Source organism: Jaculus jaculus, chromosome 5, assembly GCF_020740685.1.
Source record: "Jaculus jaculus isolate mJacJac1 chromosome 5, mJacJac1.mat.Y.cur, whole genome shotgun sequence".
Classification (NCBI taxonomy): domain Eukaryota; kingdom Metazoa; phylum Chordata; class Mammalia; order Rodentia; family Dipodidae; genus Jaculus; species Jaculus jaculus.
The window spans coordinates 122,479,939-122,502,349 of NC_059106.1; the positions used below are offsets into that span (position 1 = coordinate 122,479,939).

The window sequence follows — 22,411 nt, forward strand, 5'->3', positions numbered from 1 at the left end:
CATGTTTGTAGCTGCTCAATTCATTATACCTAAGAACTGGAATCAACCCAGATGCTCATCCTTGGATGAATAGATAACAAAGTTGTACATTTACACAATGGAATCCCACTCAGCAGTAAGAAAAAAAAAATGATACAATTATATTTGTGGAAAACTGGACAGACTTGGAATAGATCATACTCAGCAAACACAAAATCACAGAAAGACACACACTGCATGATATCACTTATGTGAGCTTCCTAACTTACATCTGCTTGAGTTGCTATTATACCTTTCAGGAACTCAAGGCCCAGACAATCAGGATGGAAGGAATTGGGGGAGGAGAGGCAAAGGGGAAGGGAGGAAAACAAATACTAAATTAAATTCAAAATGATCTGATACCATAGAAACCTTTATCCTTTGAGATAACCTAAAAGATGTAATCCTCAAAAGGAGTAAGGAGGCAGCACCTGAAAAGCAATGCTCTGGTGAGGGTGGATGAAGCCTAAACTAGAAAGATTTTTTTTTCTGTCTCTAATCTATTACTCCCAGTACCAGAGATTCATTGCTACCCATGTTGAGCTGTTGATCAGAGAGACCTAGGAGCTAGCCTAATCAAGACAGCTTTTGTCAAAGCACTTGATTGTCTGCCTGAGGCGAAAGCTAAGAACCTATTACTGAAGACCCCATATTCAGCTAGCACAGAGCACAGACAGACCTGTTTGGAATTCAAAAGAAAGCCATTCCCCAGAAAGTTAGTCTGTTTAGTGCTGGTAAGTGCTATATGAGCTAATGGGGGAAAATGGCCAACAAATGTCTGAGCAACCAGAGGTCTGAGCTACTCAGAAACAAACACCCTGACATGATGTAAACTCCAGTGCAATAGTGGCACATAGCCTCAGTGGGTAACCAATAGCTTCCTGATTATCTAAGCAATCTGGTTAGTGTAAAGGAACCAATATCTGGAATTGGGAACCAGATCAGAACCCTATGGAGACAGATTATATCCTCCAATGTCAAGCTTTCACTAGTCTTTGGCTAGAAGAGGTGTTATGTATATCAAAGTCTCTCTAATAATACTTATCCCATTTAAACTATGCTGACAGCAAGACTGGAGGAGACAAACTACCACTCTCACTGCAGCAAGTTACAGCCAAAACCACAGAGAAATGGGGAGATAAGCAGGAGGGTTTCTTCTATGCTGTTCCTGATCTGTGCCAGCGTGTAGGAGACAGACCCTGAGGATACTCGACACCTACCAAAATAGAGATCTTGAGGCTCCTAAGAGCTCATCACCCACCATGGCTCAAGGAATTTTGGGAGAAATAGGACAGAAAGATTGTAAGAATCACAGTTGAAACATCATGCCCAGAGTTATTCCCTTCCCCCAAAAAATAACTGATTACTGCTCCCACAACACATAAACTACTACACCATGGGAGATACCTGCAACCCTACTGAGGAGCATCCCCAATGAAATGGGATCAGGAATGAGAGAAAGAGCGTACCAACATATGATATATCCATATGAAACCTCTTGTTCATGATAAAAGTAATAATAATAATATAAAATTTAAAAAATAGAGAAAACCAAACATAAAATAAGGGTATAACCACTGATGGGTTTATAAATAGAGTTTGTTAGGTTGGGGAGATGGCTCAGCAGTTAAAGTCACTTGTTTGTAATCCTGCAGGCCCAGGTTCAATTCCCCAGTACACAGATAAAGTCACACACACAAAGTACAGAAAATATCTAAAGTTTGTTTGCAGTGTCAAGAGGTACTGGCATTCCCATACTCATTCACTCTCTGTGTCTCTCTCAAATATATAAATATATAAAAATAAATACAGCATGTCTTTGCATGATGGCTCAAGTGGCTGTGATTGTCCTGTCTGCCATGTTGGTAGTCCATGCTCAGGGCTTGATGGAAAGTTCTGAATCATTGTTATTCCCTCTTATAGGCTAGTTTTTTTTTTTTTGTTGTTGTTGTTGTTATTGTTGTTTTTCTGCTCTGCATTATAACCAGTCATTTATTCTTTGGCTATGCTTTCCTGCTGGATCGTTGAATCTATGTAAGTGGTCCAAAATTGACTAATTTTTGTTTTACTATCAAAGTCAGTTAAAGCTCCATGGGAGCTACTTGTACAAGGAGCTCCCTGACTCCTTTAGTTTCCCTTGACTAGATGTGTTAGGACAATGTCTTGTTACACATTTGGCTTTCCTTAGAAGCCCTGAGAATTTCTCTGTGGAATGTATTCAATAAATAAAATATTCAAGAAATTTTAAAAATTCTGTCAAGAAGGTAATAGATAATTGACTCCTTGGCAAATGAACCACCCCTTACACAGCAACAAAGCCACTGGTGAAACCACAAAGAAACTGGTGAGGTGAGCAAGAGTCCTGCTTCCATTATAAGCCTGCCAATCTGGTCCAGGATGATGGACACAGACACTGAGGATAATAACAATGCACCAAAGCAGAAATCCAGAAGCTTCTGAAAGCTCAAAACTAAAGTAAAGTTAAAACTACAGCCACCAAGGCTCAGGGAATTTTGTAGAAGAGGTGGAGGAAAGAATGTAAAGCCTGCAGGGTATGAGGGAGCATCCAGAGACATTACTTGCCCTAACAATGACTGACTGCAGTTCCCACAAATCTCATCCCTCAGATCCTTAGTGAATTTCAGCAGTCCTGCTAAGGAGGGCCCTCAGTGGAGTGGGTGTGAGGTGGAGGGAAATGATGGCACCAACATATGATGTATCCATATACATTTTCTAAAGAAGAAGAAGAGGAAGAAGAGAAATAGGAAAGTTGGAGGGATGCTAGAAATATGGCTTAGCTATTAAAAAGGAAATTACTTACTTACAAGCTTTCTGGACCATATTCAACTCTTAAGACTACAAGTTAGTTATATAAGGGGGTATAAACACCTGGTTTTGCAGTGGCTTGAGCTGTGGCACATGTGTGCATGTGTGTGTGCATGCATTAAATAATTTAAAAAATATTAAAGTCAGAAATATCTCTAGCTTTCAGAATTTATATCCAACTACTCATTGACCATAGGAATACTTTTAAAACTCAATAACCAAGAAGTTTACCATGAAAACAAAACCAAGATTCTGTTGGTAAGTGAAGTCCTTCTTGTTAAACATTGCATAATCAAATTGAAACTTTAATAACCAAACATAGTGGCTTATTTTGAAAACAGATTCTCAAGAACCTTTTCCATGTGTCCTCAGTTTGTGTGAAGTCCCTCCAATTGTCCCCTCACCTTTTTTGTTGTTGCTCCTTTGCCTTCTAACCTTTCAAAAACCAAGTCTTCTGCCCAGGCTCCTCCTGATTTTGAGAGAGACCTTGTCTACATCTACCTCATTCTACAATCACTAACAAAAGTCAAATAAGTCCCTCAACTAAATCTGTTTCAATTTTGTCTTTTAATACATATTTCTAATAATAAATTGAGTTATTCAATGTGACAAGATAGATGGTCAAATATGGTCATACCATTTTGTAAGGAAAATAAAAGATTTCCATAAGTTGACTTTGATGATACCATGAAGACTTTTATTTAGAGGACAAGAAAGAAAAAATAAGCTAATTTATAATAAAGTGTTACAAAATTCTTTTTAATTCTAATTCTGATGAACAATTTTCATATTCTATTGTTTATATAATGACCAGAATTGAAATTACAATTGTTGAAAAACTCATACATACTAAATTAAAATATTGCTAGGTACTAAGACATGATTAGAAATTAGTAAAAAGACAAATTTTATGGCAAAACTATTTTCCTTAGAAGATATTACTTTAATACTTTTATAAATGCCCAGATATACAGAATTCAAGGATGTTTATTAGGACATAGAAAGAGGAAGAGGTAAGGGCTAAATATAGAGGGTCAGGTGAGTAGCAGTTTTAGAAGGCACTCAGTGGTATGTAAAGATTTTTGTTGTTATTTCTTTCATACATGAATATGTGAAAGTACAAAAGGGATGGGGATTTTAAATATTACACAGTTATTTCAGAAATGAAATACAACCAAGACCTTTTATCGATCTACATACAGATAGATTCCTCACTGTTCCATACAAGAATATTAAGTTATGCCAAAGAATCAGAATGACAGACCAGCATTAAAATTTTCACACAGGCACATAACTTTTTATAAACTCCTCAAATCTTATACTTCCTTTATTCTGACTTTGGACAAGGTCCAACCACTAAGGCCTAAATTGAGCTGGACATATTTCTAGGGCTTGAGGAAATAGCCTATTACTCTGTCTGATTGATGGGGGATATAAACAGAAGGCAATTTGTTCTTTCCTTGGAGAGTCTGCAAGTAGCCAACGTAATGTGCAATGTAGGATAAGGGATATGTCAGCAGCAAGACAATGGATGGTAGGAGCCAGCAACTTTCCCAGAGGCAGGAGCAAAGTTGTAAGGTCACTTACCACTTATTTGCTGTAAACCAGGTGAGCCATTTTTTTTTTTGTTGTTGTTGTTTCTGCATTTGTGTGCATGTGCTTTTCTACATAAAGGTAGAATTAAATATATTAATAACTCTGACACATCTCTTTTACTTTTGATTACTTTTTTTCTGTTTAGTGAAGAATCAATTCAACCCTTTTAAATGTATTCTGTTAGTTTTTATTTTTTTTGTTTTTATTTCCCATGTTAGCCATTTTAGAGAATATAATTGGCCAGCATTTTTTTTCTTAATTTTTATTAACATTTTCCATTATTATAAAAAATATCCTATGGTAATACATTCCCGCCTGAACTTTCCCCTTTGAAATTCCATTCTCCATCATATCCCCTCACAATCTCAATCAGTCTCTCTTATTTTGATGTCATGATCTCTCCCTCCTATTACGAAGGTCTTGTGTAGGTAGTGTCAGGCACTATGAGGTCATGGATATCCAGGCCATTTTATCCAGGAGGGAGCACATTGTAAGGAGTCCTATCCTTCCTTTGGCTCTTACATTCTTACTGCCACCTCTTCTGCATTAGACACCGAGCCTTAGAAGGTGTGATCGAGATGTTACTCAGTATTCCAGTCACTTCCTTCCAGCACTATGACACCTTATGAGTCTCCCCAAGGTCACTGACATCTGAAAAGAGAAGATTCTCTAACCAAAGTAAGTGTAGCACTAATATAATGCTATGAACATTAAGAGAAGTGCTTACTGGGTAGTTTGATAAACATAGTATATACATTTATACACACATCAGCAAATGTTACACCTCCTAGGACTCATGAGTACCCCTGTTTTAAGTTTTCAGTATTAGGGATGTATTCCCTCCCATGTAGCAGGCCACCAATCCAATTGAAGGGCAGTTAGTTTCCACCATGATGGATGTGTCACTATTGCATACGTTGGCTCATTTGGCCTGGCTGGCCAATTATAAGGCTTGCAGTGTCCACTGTTGAGTATCTTCGGTGGTGGTATCTCTTTCTCCCATTGAACTGCATATAGAATGGCTTCTTCCAGCTTTCTGTCAGCTAGTCTATATGGAGGAGGTTATCAGTTCAGTTCCAGCAGGATTTTTCAGTGGCCTTGCAGCCAAAGTACATTGAGTCTTCAGCAATAGGGTCTTACCATCTATTCCTGGTGGAAAACCAAGGACCTCGGCAATGGCCTGTAATGTTTTGGGGGCATCAGGGACCTCCCTGGCCAACAACTCACTAGAAGGTATCACATTCCTGGCACTGAAAATTGCCTAGCAATGATCTACAGATCCTGAGTGTTCCATTGTCCAAAACCAGAGAATTCCATATGATTTATTTATATCCTCTTAGATTTTGATTGGCCTTCCCTCCAAGTTTCCTTTACACAATCTCTTCCCCTGATCTCACTTTGGGCCTTTTCACTTCCATTAATCTATTCTTCTATTTACGTATATAAAATACCAACCTATTAAGTAACCTGCTCCCTTCATTTCTCTTCATTTTATATAGGTAGGTCATATAAATCAATGAAATTCTCCATTTCTTTCAGATTTTCATACTTTGTGGAATATATACTTTTATAGTATGTCCCTATAATTTTTTGAATTTCTCTGGCATCTGTTGTGATGTTACCTTTTTCATCTCTAATTTTATTAACTTGTGTCTCTTGTCTCTTTCTTTTGGTCACCTTTGCTGAGGGTTTATCAATCTTGTTTATCCTTTCAAAGAACCAACTCATTGTTTCACTGATCCTTTGGATTTTGTTGTTGTTGTTTGTTTCTATTTCCTTAACTTCTGCACTATTCTTTATTATTTCTTGCCATCTACTGATTTTTGGTTTGCCTTGGTCTTCTTTTTCCAAGGCTTTAAAGTGAATTATTAGGTGGTTTACTTGCAACCTTTCTAATTTCTTAATATAGGCACTTAAAGCTATAAATTTACCTCTTAGGACTGCCTTCATTGTATCCCAGAGATTTTGATAAGTTGTGCTCTCATTATCATTTGATTCTATAAGGTTTTTGATTTCCTTCTTGATTTCTTCATTGACCCATTCATCATTTAGTAATGTGTTGTTTAATTTCCATGATATTGGGTATGCTCTATAGCCTTTCTTGCTATTGACTTGTAGTTTGATTCCATTGTGGTCAGATAGAATGCAAGGAATTATTTCAATTTTTCTGTATTTGTGAAGATTTGCTTTGTGTCCTAATATATGGTCTATTTTAGAGAATGTTACATGTGCTGCTGACAAGAATGTATATTCTGCAGCATTTGGATGAAATGACCAGTATATATCTATTAGATTCATTCCTTCTATGACCTCATTTAGTCCACATGCCTCTCTGTTTATTTTTTTCCTGGGATGACCTGTCAATTGTTGAGAGTGTGGTGTTGAAGTCACTCACTACCACTTTGTTTGGTGTTATCTGTGACCTTAGTTCTAATAGTGTTTGTTTGATGAATTTGGGAGCCCCCATGTTAGGTGCATATATGTTTAGGATTGTAATATCCTCCTGTTGTGCCTTCAATCATTATAAAGTGGCCTTCCTTATCTTTCTTAACTAATGTTGGACTGAAATCTACCTTGTCAGATATTAGGATAGCAACCCCTTTTTGTTTTCTAGGTCCATTTGCTTGAAACACTGTTTTCCCACCTTTCACCCTAAGATAGTATCCAACCTTTGTAGAAAGGTGGATTTCTTGGAGGAAACAAATTGAAGGATCCTGCCTTTAACCCAGTCTGCAAACCTATGTCTTTTGGTTGGGACATTGAGGTCATTGATATTTAAGAGGTATTATTGAAAGGTGTGTGCTCATTTTTGCCATTTTTTTGGTAGTTCTTCTGGTTTTATCTTTGCTCTCTTGTGTTAACTAGTATTTGAGTATTGTTTATTTTTTCCCAGTTCCTTATAAGTGTGCTTTTCCTTTTCTTCAGCATGGATGATTCTTTCAAGTATTTTCTGTAGAGCTGGTTTTGTCTTCAAATACTCCTTTGTTTTGTTTTTGTCATAGAATGTCCTTATTTCTCTGTCTACTTGAATGAATAGCTTTGCAGGATAAAGTAGCCTTGGTTGACAGTTGTTATCTTTCAGAACTTGTAATACATCACTCCATGACCTTCTGGCTTTTAAAGTTTGTGTTGAGTAATCTGCTGTAATCCTGATAGGCTTGCCTTTGTAGGTAACTTGACTTTTCTCTGACTGTTTTCAATATTTTTTTCTTTGGTTTGTGTGTTTGATAGCTTTATTATAATATGGCAAGGAGAGGTTTTTTCCAGGTTTTCTCTGGCTGGTGTTCTAAAGGATTCCTGTATCTGCATTGGAAACTCTTTCCCAATTTGGGGAAGTTTTCTTCTATGATTTTGTTGAAGATGCCATCTATGACTTTGCAGTGAAATTCTTCTCCTTGTACTATGCCCTGAATTCTTAGGTTTGATCTTTTCATAGTGTCCCAAATATCTGAAATTCCCACTCATAATTTTCTATTAGTTTGCCTTTCTCTTTGTTGGGCTGTGTTAGATCTGCCACCTGGTCTTCTAGCTTAGATATTCTATCCTCTCCTTCATCCATTCTACTGATGAGATTTTCTACAGAGTTTTTTTTTTTTTTAATTTCATTAACTGTGTTCTTTATTGCTAGTAAATCTAACTGGCTTTTCTTTATTACTTTTATTTCCTTATTTATGTGTAGAATTGACCTCTTTATTTTATGAAATTGATGTCCTGTTTCTTCTTTGCTTCCTTTGATTTCTTCGAACATATTTATAATCACTCTTTTGAAATCTTTCTCAGGCATTTCCTCCAACTCGTTCTCATGAGGTCATTTCTGATGCATTAATACTTTTTGGTGGATTTATATTGTCCTGATTTTTGGTGTTTCTTGTGTTATTATGTGTATTTTTTTGCATAGTGGAATATTTAATGATTGGATTTTCTAGTTAGCTGAGTATTATTAGATATATAAATCAATCTTTTGTTATATATCTTCAGGTTAGGAGCTTAAGGTGCTAGGTGTGGCTCTCAAGACTTTCAGAGTATCTACAAAAGTGACTCTATGTGTTGGGTTTGTCTGCTCTGAGAATATTCAATATGCTGAGTGGAACCAAATACACATAGTTTCTAAAACTTAACTAAACAATGGACACTTTTAATGAAAAATAGAAAAGAGTATTTATCCAAGATTAGGTATTATGACAACCAGATCCTCTGTCTGTCCCTTAGGCTGTGTGGTGCCTCACCCACTCCCTTAATCCTGACAACAAGGTGGTTAAGATTTCTGGTCTGTAGAGGGTTCCAAGTCAGCTTGTGTGCAGGTGGGAGACCCTTTCATAATGTATAACAGAATAGCAAACTAAGCAACTATAATTCAAAGAACAACAAAAAACAAGCCCAAAATACAGCTTATTTAAGAATGGCAAATCTGACCATCCATCAGATTTAACATATAATTTATCCTGATATGGAAGGTGCAATTAGCACTTCTGTTTCAGGCCTATATAGCAGGTTTATTAGGCAGGTACTGACCTGGTGTAATGCCAGTTATCTTTTGGGATAATTTTGGTCTCGTTTATGCTGTTCCTGCTTGAGGTCCACTGTTGGTTCATGTAGGCATGGCCAGTTACCTTGACCACTGCTCTCTTTGCTAGAGCTAGGCAAGTGTGTTGGGGGAGAGGAGGCTGACGATACTGCTCTAGTTCTCTCGCTGTTCCACATATTCTTCAACCTTGTGACCTGCTCCTTTGTTGCTCACTGCCGTCCTCCCTTCACATTTCTTGAATTCTTTGCAGAGAACTCTGATGTGAGTGGAAAATCCCATCATCTGGCTTTTACTGTGGCTCAAGCAGAACCTGGAAGATGGCTCGTACGTTGCCGCTGCGGTACCGTGGACCTGCTAGGGCCATTTTTGCTGGTCTGTGTGGCTCTGGATGCTCTGGATCTCTCTTACATATCCACTGTCATTTCAATTTCCTATTCACCTCACTTTTCAGTAAAAGTGTTTATTTTGCTGTTTTTATTGGAGGGTGGGGCTTTTCCCCCCAGTGCTGCTTTGTCATGGTACCTATGCTGCCATCTTAACCAGAAGTCTCTGGCCAGCATTTTTAAACTACCAACCAATTGTTAGGCAGATTCTAAGCTAGTCAACACATTTAACTATGTGAATAAATTCTTTTTTCTATAAATTACTGCCATAAATTTGACTTATGTTCTTAATATTCATATTTCCAGTTTTACAGAGAATATTGTACACAATTAGACAGTCATATGGAGGTTAATTTTCCTAGATTTACAATATCAGTATGAAGGCATATCTTTATACTTTGTAAACTTGACTAATTTCATTAGTTTTTGGAATTTAAACATACATTTCATAAAGTTATCCAAATACATACAATACAATGTCAGCTATTTTTAGATAATCACAAAACCTAATAGTCACTGTGTACTCTGAGTCAGTGGTTCTTCAATGCTTATGGTATTACTATTGCGCACATTCACCCAAACCCATGTACAAATGAGTGTTTAATACAGATTGTTATAATTAGCAATCATATTGACTAGAAATATAGTTTCCACATAAACCTTGAGAAAAAATCCTCTTAATTTACTAGAATATTTTAAAAACAAAGAAGTAAATGAGATATATAAGATGTTGGGAAAACATGGCATTTTGGATGGGGAAATGATATATAAAAGATACCAAATCTTGGGGCTAGAGAGATGGCTTAGCAGTTAGGGTGCTTGCCTGCAAAGCCGAAGGACCCAGGTTTGATTTCACAGGACCCATGTAAGCCAGATTCACAAGTGGGTGCAAGAATCTGGCATTCATTTTCCATTGCTGGAGGCCCTGGTGTGCCCATTTTCTCTCTGTGTGTCTCCACCTGCCTATTTCTCTCACCATTTCTCAAATAAATAAATAAAAAAATTAAAGGATACCAAATCTCTTTTAACAAGCCTTATAAGTGTACACACCCATGAAATGTCTGTCTATGCCTGTGTCATACATCCTTGGGAGTAAAGGGCAGGGATATGCATGAAGAGGCTTGAGCACAAGGCCTGATTACTTATTTGTTACCTATGAAACCCTTCTAATTACTAAGACTGTTGTTCTCATTTTTAGAGTAAGAATAAATCCCTATATTATTGGGTTGAATATGCCTGGAGAATATATATATATATGACACTGAGAAGCAGAGAGTGAGAGAGAGAAATATACACAGAAATATGAAGACATGCATGCTTATATGTGTTGAAAATTACATTTATATAACATTCCTATGAGGGCTACCTCTTTATTACTAAGTGTATTCCTAAGTAATATGTGCACATATACACACATAAATTTTTAAGAAGCTTATAAGTATATATTTTGTAATGTATAAATCCTGAAGCTAACATAAATGTGTGCCCATTGAGGATCATTGATTATATCAATGTAGGAAGACATAGATATAGCTCAAAGCAAATAAATACATTGCAGTAGAACTGACAGATTGTATCTGTTCTCTTTCTGAAGAGTAAACCATGTAAACTATGTACATAAACATAAGCATTTTAGTGCCACATGCAGGCTTAGTCAATCTGCAACTAAAATTGCAGGGTTGTCCTAGAGGTGGAAACCTTTGGGTCTTTCTTCTTTTGTTTTATTTAATTAATTTATTTATTTAATGGAGAATGATAGAGTTAGAGAGAGACAGAGAAAGAGAGAGAATGGTGTGCCAGGACCTCCAGCCACTACAAACTCCAGTGCCACCTGCTGCATCTAGCTCATGTGGGTCCTGAGGAATCAACCCTGGGTCCCTTGGCTTTGTGGGCAATTGCCCTAACTGCTATGCTATCCTTCCAGCCTTGAGACCTTTCTTTATCAGCCTTCACCAGAGTTGTCCCTTTGGGTGGTCTGAGTGGACAACACAATTGGTGAAGAAAGCTAAATGTTAAGACACTGAATAATTCTCATCGTGTTTGAACTTAGCCAGATTCTTTCAAGTTTGTTTTCACAGCTTATTTGGTTAAATAATTTAACCTTTTTTCTCAAGTAAATTTATGGAAAATGTAACAATACTTTTTTCTGTTTCATACTGTGTGTATGTAAACCAATACTGAAAGTTTGGCATAATTTTTCACTCCCTACATTAGCATGCAGAGAGTGGCATAAGTTTGATAAATATGTTGTGAATGATATTTTATAAGTATTTTTTGGTGCTGATTTTGTTTTTTCACATACTATTTCAGCAATAAACAAAATAAAATATCCAATGTTAAAAAATAAAATAAAGTCACAGAGTTGATTTTACAAGTTCAGCCTGATCAGGTAGTCTGGACGTAGGAAGAGTGGTTAGGAAGAAACAGAGATTTAATGGTATAATAATAGTCTTTGTCTTGACAAAAACATACTGGGTTTATAAGTTTTTGTTTTCTGTTTTTATATTTGATATATTAGTATGTTTTTTAATCACTGTAGCATCTACTGTAATGCTAACATATAATACATATCACAATGCATGTCCCTCAGAAAATTGATGACAGAGTAATTTACTTTGTAAATATATTCCACAATAGTAAAGATTATGAGCAGTCAATCATGCAGTAGGATGACAGTTTACCTCATCAGAGAGCCTATAGTGGCTTATACACTCAGGCTTGAATCTTGAGTCTCCAGTGGGCGTAGCCCTAGTGGGGAAGAGGTATGTCACTGGGGTAGATACTGGAGTTCAACTCTAAGCCATGTTTGGGGGGCAAATCCTAAGTCCATAACTAAGGTGTGTGGAAAGTAGTTGGAGCTCATGCTGGACATTTTGGTGCCTCTTTAATGGTGTCTCTCTGCTTGGATTTAGGAAGGTAAGCCAGATTATTTTTCTATTAATGCTGTTTTCCTAAACTCTGCAAGCCTGAATGAAACCCTTTTCTTCCCATATGCTGTTTATGGTCAGCTGTTTGTCCATCAATGTGAAGCTGACTGCAATAGAGCCCAAGTAGCATATTTGTAAACCAGGCTTCATTATATATTAATGTGTCTAGAACTTGCAATTTGCATTTTATTAAATTTAACATTTTTTAAATAGTACTAACCATGTATCTCAGACTAACATCAAGCTTGAGATTCCCTTGGCTTAGCTTCCCAAGTGCTAGTATGCACCATCATGCCCAGTGGAATTTTCCTTTTAAACCAATGACAATTTTATAGCCTATCTAACCCTGTGTTCTCTTCCATTGTTTTCAGTCTCTAAAGTGCACAGCACTTTCCAGGTACGTGAGACCTACTCAGTAAATACTTATTGGAGGAACTCACAAGGGTGTGAGTGAATCAAGGACTATTTTTTTTTTTTTTCCAGCTAGGTGTAGTAATGTGAACAAGCCATGCCACCCCTTTAATCTCTGCCCTCTTTATATTTGAAATTAATATATTCTGTGCCATACTCTCCAAGGTGCCATGGACATTGACATTCAGTGTACTGTAACATTTGCAGGAAATATTTGTCTCTACCATCCGTGAAACAAAGTTTAATATTTTCAAGGTCAGAAGTCTTAAAATTTTGTTAATAATGGAATCCTTCTTAATGAATACTGCAAATTGTTGATGCTACAATAGAAAACCCCATCTTTTATCTCCCATGAAGAACAAGGTCTAAGGTTTGCACCACATCCCACAGCTGGGAATGTGTTGTAAGCATAAGGTAGCTTGTTCTGTGTGCTGCAGCCCTCAAGCACATTGCATACAATGTATTTTAAGGAGAGTGGGAATGAAAAGACTTCGCAGACAATGCATAGACTTGACCAGTATCTTCAAAGGCCACATATCCAGAGCTCATTTTGCAGAGCACAATTAAAGTGGTGGTATCAGGGCTCAGTCATTTCCCACTGTCGGGAAACTATTTTCTGCCGGGCTATAAAATATTTAGCATTCTTACTCCTCCAATTCTTTATAAATTAAATAGGAGAGATTGCACTTGACTCCTGATTTTCCCTTATGAACAATTTAAGTCCTACCTTCTGCAAAATTAGAGAAAATAGTGCATACTATGCATCAGTTTTCTAGCTGAAGGGGTGTATATTGTGGAAATCTCCTGGGGGTCTATTTTTCCATAGCAGATACAGTCACTGTGTTTATCATAACCATTAGTTTTTTTTTTTAATTTTATTTATTTATTTATTTGAGAGCGACAGACACAGAGAGAAAGACAGATAGAGGGAGAGAGAGAGAATGGGCGCGCCAGGGCCTCCAGCCACTGCAAATGAACTCCAGACACGTGTGCCCCCTTGGGCATCTGGCTAACGTGGGACCTGGGGAACCGAGCCTCGAACCGGGGTCCTTAGGCTTCACAGGCAAGCGCTTAACCGGTAAGCCATCTCTCCAGCCCCATAACCATTAGTTTTAAAGAGCCATGCTATGCTACAGGACATCTCTTTCTCTCTCTGGCAACCAATGGGATAAAAACAAGATCTTGAAAATTCCCCAGTACTTTAATGCTGTATTTGACTGTTTAGTATTCTTAATTCCAACTACTTATGTTGGGCCCCAAATGGAAAAGTACCTATGATCTCCATATTTCTTTGGTTATGCATTAGAAATCAGTGGGATAATACACGTGGGGTCTAGGTCAATGGGTTAGTGAATAAAACACTCACTTCTCATGCTTGATACCTGAATTTGATCCATAGACCTCCCATAACAGGTTGGAGAGGTGGCTTAGTGGTTAAGATACTTGCCTTTGAAACCTAAGGACCCAGGTTCGACTCCCCAGTACCCATGTCAGCCAGATGCAAAAGGTGGCACATGCATCTGGAGTTTGCAGTCTCTAGAATCCCTGGTGCACCATTTCTGTCTCTCTTTCCTTCTCTCTCTCTCTTAAAATAAAGTAAATAAATAAAATATTTTTTAACAAAAAACAGAAGCTAGCAGCAGGATTTTTTTAATTCCAGCATGCTGACTATGAAATAGGAGGCTTCAAGGACACTCCCCAGAAGCTTGCAGTGAGAACTACAAAAAACACACCATGGTAAAATCTCAACAGCAGAGTGAGATGAGGAGGAAACACTGCTTCAAAGGAGGTAGACGGGTAAAGACTGGCCCGAAAGGTATCCTCTGACCACACACACACGGAATGAAATAACATTCATACACACAAACATGCATACACACATGCACATATGACCACACATAAACTAAAGTAAAAATGAAAAATAAATGTGTTTGGTGAGAATCATACAGGATTGTTTCTTTTCACACATAATGTGTTATCCCAGGTTTTCAGTATGTCACAATGACTTGATTGTTCTTGAGTGATTTCCAGAGTAGCCTCTCTGTTCTCTTAAATGATATTTTGTGTCACTGTCCATGTTTAAGTCACACCTTTATTACTCATCTGATGAGGTACTTAAAAAATAAAATACTGATACAGATTAGGAACAAAGTAACTGTAGTAAACAGTTTCAGGTCACTGAGATGAACTTCCAAACCAGGTAGTTATGGAAGAAGGGATATTTTTGAAGCTTACAGATCCAGGGGAAGTTCCATAATGACAGAAGAAAGTGGCCTGCCTTCACAGACCCAAGAAGAGAGAGAGAGAGAGAGAGAGAGAGAGAGAGAGAGAGAGAGAGAGAGAGAGATTGAAAATCCACAAGGTAAAAGCCTAAAAAACATGCCATAAGCAAACTCCGGGCACTTTGTTCATCTTTAGATAGGAATTCAAAGTCCATCATCACACATTAGGACTGGACTGTAACATGGACTCAGTGGTACTTCCTATGGTGGGGGGGCATTTATTCAAACTATCACAGTGACTTTCTTATGTACATAGTCAGCAAGGGTCACAGGCAGAAAAGAATATGGATGACACTCCCCTGGCATCCAAGATGGCATGGCAATAAAGAAAAGCTTTTCTTGCTTCTTTCCTTTTAACATTTTCTGGGCTTGCACCCCCACTGGTAGCACCTTCCTGAGTTATCACTCTCATCTTGGGCCAACCAGGCAATAAAGTTTCTTCATAATCACTTAAACATGGCAGTGAGGTTCATCCTAATTGGATGCCTAAATTATAAAAAGCTTTGATCTAGGTTGATGTGTGTATTTCCTGGGTCTTTTTGTTTTGTTTTGTTTTCCCTTTCCCTCTGGAGACCACCTCACCAGCTAGAAGAACCATTCTGTCCTTAGCTTGGGCAGTTTTCTGCATGTCTTCTTTGCTATTTTTACTTTCTCTTAAAATAAATCATTTATAATGTATTGTAGCAGACAGCTTCAGGTTTGCTGAGATGAACTTCCAGACAAGGCACAGTTATGGAGAAGAGGATTTATTAAAGCTTCCAAATCTAAGGGAAGTTCCATAATGGCAGAAGAAGCTAGCCTGCTTTTGTAGGTCCAAGCAGAGAGAAAGAAGCCACAAACCAAAAGCCACACAGCACACTTCAGGAACTCCAGGTGGAACTAGGTACTTGATAAATCTTCAGATTGGAATTTCACATCACACACCACACCTTAAGAAGCAGCCAGTGACACCTCCTCCAACCCAGTGGCTGCAGATCCAAACTACAAACTAATAAAACACTGAATATATTGAAGACCATCTATTCAAACTACCACATTTACCCTTCTTCATGCCTGCACTTTTAAATTCTTTTCAAATCATAAAAAAGAACTAGAGTTTGAGAGAGAAAGTGGTGTGGAGAGTTCTTAGCCCACTCGGAACCCAGAAATATCAACCATGCAGTAATAATAATGAAGTGAAATAGAAATTATAATGTACCAAAAGGTAACACAACAAAGCAATGATGTCATTCAATTCATCCCATGCAATTTCTATTCAATAATTATTTCCTTTTTGAGTGCACACATCCAAAATACACTGTAATCTTGTGAGAATTAATTTTAAACATAATTTATAGGCACCTGAACTAGTCATTGACTGAGGACAATAGTCTTTTCACTGATCCTGTTTTTACTAATTTTACCAAAGCAAGGGACATTGGTTTCCACACATCACTGTAATGTTATTGGAATCACTCAAGCCTGAACTGTGTTTGGCTTGGGTCTAGGAGGATGAAAATCGTGTGATCTCTTTCAGAAAGAACTAGTGGTGACAGAAAGGAACAGTCATACAGGGTTTGCATTGAAGTGCATTGTAATGGTTTGATTCAGGTGTCCCCCATAAACTTAGGTGTTCTGAATGCTAGGTTCCAAGCTAATGGAGATTAGGAATTAATGCTTTCTGAAGGGAGTGTATTGTTGGGGGTGGGCTTATCAGTATTATGGCCAGTTTCCCCATGCCAGTGTTTGGCACACTCTCCTGTTGGTATGGTCCACTTATGTGGGCCAGGAGGTGATGCCCACCTTCTGTTCATGCAATCATTTTCCCTGCCATCATGGAGCTTCCCCTTGAGCCTGTAAGCCAAAATAAACTTTTTTTTTTTTTTTTTTTTTTTTTTTTTTTTTTTTTTTTTCCCAGAAGCTGCTCTTGGTTGGGTGATTTCTACCAGCAATGCAAACCAGACTGCAACAGTAAAGTGGTACCGAGGAGTGGGATTTCTGCTAGACACCTGACTGTGTTGCTTTGGCCTTTTGGAGCTGATTTTCAAGAGGAATGTGCAAAGATTTGAAACTTTGGCTTTTTGATTTTCAAGAGGAATGTGGAAGGATTTGAAACCTTGGCCTAAGAAATGCTTTGAAGTGCTGTAAGTACAGCTTGATATGCTATTCTGGTCAGAGTTGAAATACCTGAATGCAGTAAGAACTATCTATCTATGGGCTGTGAGGTTTGGCTTATGAGGGTCAGAAAGAGCTTTGCTTGGACTGGCCTAGCAGTTTGTGGGAAGCTTGCTGTTATGCCTGGGACCTGAGAAGTTGTGCACGGTTGCTTTGCATAGAAATGAACTGGTGTGAGCAGAGGGATATGAAAACAAAAGAAAAAAAAAAAAAACTCTTAGGGTGAATTGCTGCCCATTCAGCTGCAATTAATTGCAAAATTACAGCCTTTGAGTTTGGGCCAGCTGTTTTGCACTGGGGCAACAGAAATAATATAGACTCTTTTGAAGGGGACTGAGTGTTCAAGAAATGTCTTATTCTTCAAAGCCTGCTATGTTTCCTCCTGGACTAACAAACTGGCACCCTACTTGGTATTGTGGAGTATGATAAATGCAGGAAAGAGAGGGTCACTGAGTTTGCAACACAGTCTTGTGTTTTGGAATTGGCCATGGGCAGTGTGAACCAGGTTTGTTGGATGCCTGCATGGAGACCCCATGGGGCCATGAGGATGAACCATGGATTGCAGTGGAGACCCAGTGGAGATGCTGGGACCATAAGATGGCTGCAAAGGAGCTGCTGGCCCCGAAGAAGTTTTCCAGGACTGTAAGTAGCCTAGTTGGAGGGGTGTAATTGGAGTGCCAGAGACTTGTTCCTGGTTAGAATTATCAGACTTAGAGATTTGTCACTGGCTAGAGTTGTTGGACTTGAAGCTACAGAGATTGACGCTTGCCCTGGTTGTTTTAAATCTTGTATTGGATGAAGGTTTCTTTGCTATGACCAATGCAATCTTCTGCAGTGTGATTGTTTATTCTGTGCCATTATGGGTTTTATGAGGTCAATTTTTGGTATTATGGCTCGGTTAAGAGATCTTGGATTATGGGGTTGTTTGAACATCATTATATGCTTAATATAGAAGAAAATATAGAAGAAAAAGAACTATGGGGACTTTTAAAGTTGAAGTGAATGCATTGTATTTTACATCATGTATGGATTCAGTTTATGGGCCCCAGGGGTGGAATGTGGTGGTTGATTCATGTGTCCTATATAAATTTAGGTATTCTCAGTGCTATGTTCCCAGCTGATGGAAATTTTGGAATTAATGCTTCCTGGAGGGAGTGTATTGTTGGGGGTGGAATCATCGGTGTTATAGCCAGTTTCCCCATGGCAGTGTTTGGCACAGTCTCCTGTTGCTATGGTCCATCTATGTGGGCCAGGGGTTGATGTTCATGCCATCGTTTTCCCCTGCCATTATGGAGCTTCCCCCTCAAGCCTGTAAGTCAAAATAAACCTCTTTTATTCCAAAGCTGGTCTTGGTTGGGTGATTTTTAACAGCAATGCTGAACCTGACTGCAACAGTCATGAAGTTCTTAACCAAAAACACCAATAATTTTACAGAGGAAAAATATTTGCTTCCATGACACATGGACCTGAATAATTCAGATAAAGATTTCTATGGCTTGTTGAATAATTTCTCTCACTCACATTTAATCAAGGTATGAATATATTAGAAGCATGGCCACGTGAGGACACATGAAGGTTATGTCAGCAATAGAAAGAGATAGGTATATTAGAAGGGAAAATAAAATGTTACTGCTGGTGAAGTTTTGCTGATATAGTTCATTTTATCTAATTATATATTCATTCAAGCAATTCGTATTGATGACAACCATATATTCCGCTCAAATTGTGTAAGACAGAGGCAAGTAGTAGGCATGGCGAGTAGTGGTACAATGTGATACAATATGAATGGTGGGTGGATGGAGCTGGAAGGCACTCTCCTGAATATGAGCTTCCCCTTTCTCCTAGATGTACAGGACTAGGACATGGGCCTGGAAAACACCTTGCTGAGAGACAGAGTGATCACTATATGCTGAAATTTCCATCATGCCTGGGATTGCCTTCCTTTGTTTCTATTCCTTGTGCATTTCTTCATTTTGGGGAGCACCTGGCCCACCCTTTTGTCAAAACGCACCCTGGAAGAGGTGAGTTTAATTGTTCTGTGCCAAAAAAGGCATAAGTGCCTATAAGTCAGTGGCCCTGCATCAGGTACCAGAAACCAGCACTGGCAGTGGGGATTTAATTAGATGGTTTTGAACACATCCTAAGATCCTGTTTAGTTGGTGTTTGAATGATTCTCATGGCAAGATTGATACCAAAACACAGAAGGCAGAGGTACTTGACTCCTCCTGTTGATAGGCAGCAATGACATTATCTGGCAGAAAAATAGTCACCCAGATAGGATAGATACATAAATATAAAAGTAATGAAAAATTAATTACCACCTCTCTATTTCAGATTTTAAAAAAATGAGACTTTCAGTATCACTGGACATCCCTTTGAGCATCATGATAATGTATATTGAAATCTTTGTTTCTATTGTTATCCTTCACACCACATAGCCAGCACTGCATACTTAATATCCAGAAGTATATGTACAGATTCTTACATGTACTCAAAGAACACTGCTTTCCTTCCCCTTCTCCTGTTTCATGTTTATTGTGTCTACTTGTGCTTAATGATAGTGGACATCCATACAGTTCCTTTGAGTTAGGTTTTAAATTGTTTTGTCTTTAAGACTTCAGCCCAAGATTGATGTGACTTGATAGCCCTTATGTTTAAAAGCCTACTATAGTAGTATTTTCTGGACAGTCCTGGGATGTTTGTGTGTCATGTGGTTCATTGTCTGTGTGCCCATGAGTGTCAGCAAAGTTATATGCTTAATACAGAAGAAAATAAACAATGCTTGTATAAGTATACTAAGAGAAATCTCTAGGTTAACAACCAACTTTGTTTTATTCTATTTATTTATGTTTTTAGTCATGTACATATTCAGTGTGTAAACAGCTATGTTGGTACTATCCTTAACCTCTTCCCTGTCCTTTCTCCTCTGAAAGGACCATCCTTGTTGGGGATTGTGAGTCATACATTATGGGGGTAGTCGTCAGTTATGGGGAAGAGGTAATGGCTCTGCACATAATGTCCTAACATGTAGCTCTAACAATCTTTCTGCCCCCTCTTCCATGAATTTTCCTGAGCCATGTTGGGTGTTTTAGGTCTACTTCAAACGTGAGGTCTTGGGAACCTCTGTGTCTCTGGATATCTGGTTTGGCAGGAGTTGAGTGTTCTCTGTGTCTGTCTTCTTCAACCTTGTGTGGGTACCAGGTTCACCAATAAAGCAGCACACTTGTTCATTTCCCTAATTTCTCTACTGTTTCAATTGGGGCCCTGGTGAGGTGCAATGGGCTGAATCTCTCCTCATGATCTGCATGTATCTGAAAAAGAAGCGGATTATCCAATGGATAGTGAAGTCAGCAGCAGATAAATGGGATAACCATTGTGGTATTAGAGGGAATTTAATAGGTGTAGGCCCTCTCGAATCCCAAGATTTATGGGACCTTGATATTGGAGAGCAGCTTTGATTTTGGGATATGGTTCTGACTTGTTTCTCAGTTGCAGCTATGAGTTCCATTACACTAAAAGGATCCATTCACCAATTCAAGAGCAGATGGTTACCCACCATGGCTGTGCACCACTATTTCACTTGGGTGAGCATCATGTTGTCTTGTTTTGGGAAACTTTTCAGTTATCTCTTGTCAACAGCTCATTGTGGATGTTACCCACATCCTGGTACTAGGAGTTACAGGCCAGTGCCAAGGGAAAAGAAGGAAGAAAAAAATAGGTAATATAAAAGGGAAAGGAAAAGGAAGAAGAAGAAAGACAGAGAGAGACAGAGAGAGAGGGGGGGGGGACGGAGAGGGAGAAACAGAAGATAAACATTACTCTTCATCATACCATGTCCAGGGACTTTTTTTACAGGTGGTCTCTACCTTTTCATTTGGGTCCAGTTTAGTTCCCCCCTCCCTTGTCCTCCTCTCCACCCCCCTTGACAAGTCCTCTAGATGCCTATTAAGGTATGTCAGCATCTCAGGCATATTTAAATTAGGAGCCACAGATGAGTGAGACCATGCTACAATTCTGTGATTGGGCGAGTTTGCTGAGAATGATCTGTTCCAAGTTTGAGAAGTTTTCTTCAAATTTCATTGTGTCATTTTTCTTTACTGCTGTGTAAAATTCAATCATGCAGATATACTACATCTTGGTTATCCTTCATCTAATAATGGACATCTGGGTTGATTCCAGTTCTTAGCTATGATGAGTTGAGAAGCTATAAACATGGTTGAGCAAATCTCTCTGAACTGTGACATGGAGAATTAGGGTTAAATGCACAGTAAAGGAATAACTGGGTCTGTTGTTAACTCTATAGCAAACCTTTTTAGAAGTCTCCTCATTGCTTTCCATAGTGGTTGAACCATCTTATATTCCCACCAACAGAGAATGATTGTTCCTGTTTCTCCATATCCTCACTATCATTTGTTTTTATTAGATTTTTTAATGTTTTCTATCTCTACAGGGGTAATATGGAATCTCGTAGTGGTCTTAATTTGCATTCCCCTGATGATTAGGGAAGATGAAAAATTTCTTAAGTGTGTTTACCATTTGTATTTCTTACTCTGAGAACTCCCTGTTCAGTTCTCTGCCCCATTTTGTGAGTGGGTTGTTTGATTTTGTATTGCTTAGGCTTTTAAGTTCTTTGTAGATTCTAGAAAATAGCCCTCTGTGAATTGTATAGCCAACAGAAATTTTTTCCCATTCATTCTATTGGCTCTCTTTTTGTATGTTTTTCTGTGATAAAACATTTCAGCTTCATAAAATTCAATGTTTGAGTGATTGTTTAATTTCCTGAGCTACTGTGGTTTTGTTCATGAAGTCCTTTCCCACTCATATATTATGAAAAGTTCCTCCTATTTTTTCTTCCAGTAGCAGCAGAGTTTCTAGTCTTAAATTGAGGTCTTTGAGCCATTTGGACTTATTTTTGTGCACAGTGAGATGAATGGATCTAGTTTCATTTCCCTGCATATGGCTATCTAGTTTGTTTAGCACCATTTGTTGAAGATGATATCTTTTATCCAGTGTATATTGTTAGGGCCTTTTCAAATATCAAGTAACTAATGTCTGATCCAAAGTCAGGGTCTTTGATTCTGTTCTATTGGACTATAATCCTGTTTTTTCACCAGTACCATGTTGTTTTTGTTAGTATGGCTTTGTAACATAGCTTAGATCAGCTATGGTGATGCATCCAGAGGTGTTTCTTTTGCTGAGGATGTGCTCAGATACCTGTGGCCTTCTATCATTCCATATGAATTTTGAGATCATTTATTCTTTCCCTGTGAAGAAAAATGTTGGGATTTT

General features: G+C 38.2%; 1 pseudogene; it reads right to left on the reverse strand.

Moving 5' to 3' along the window:
- LOC123460699 overlaps positions 1-9,329 on the reverse strand; it is a 70,395-nt pseudogene extending 61,066 nt beyond the window's left edge.
- Between the last annotated feature and the right edge of the window lie 13,082 nt (positions 9,330-22,411).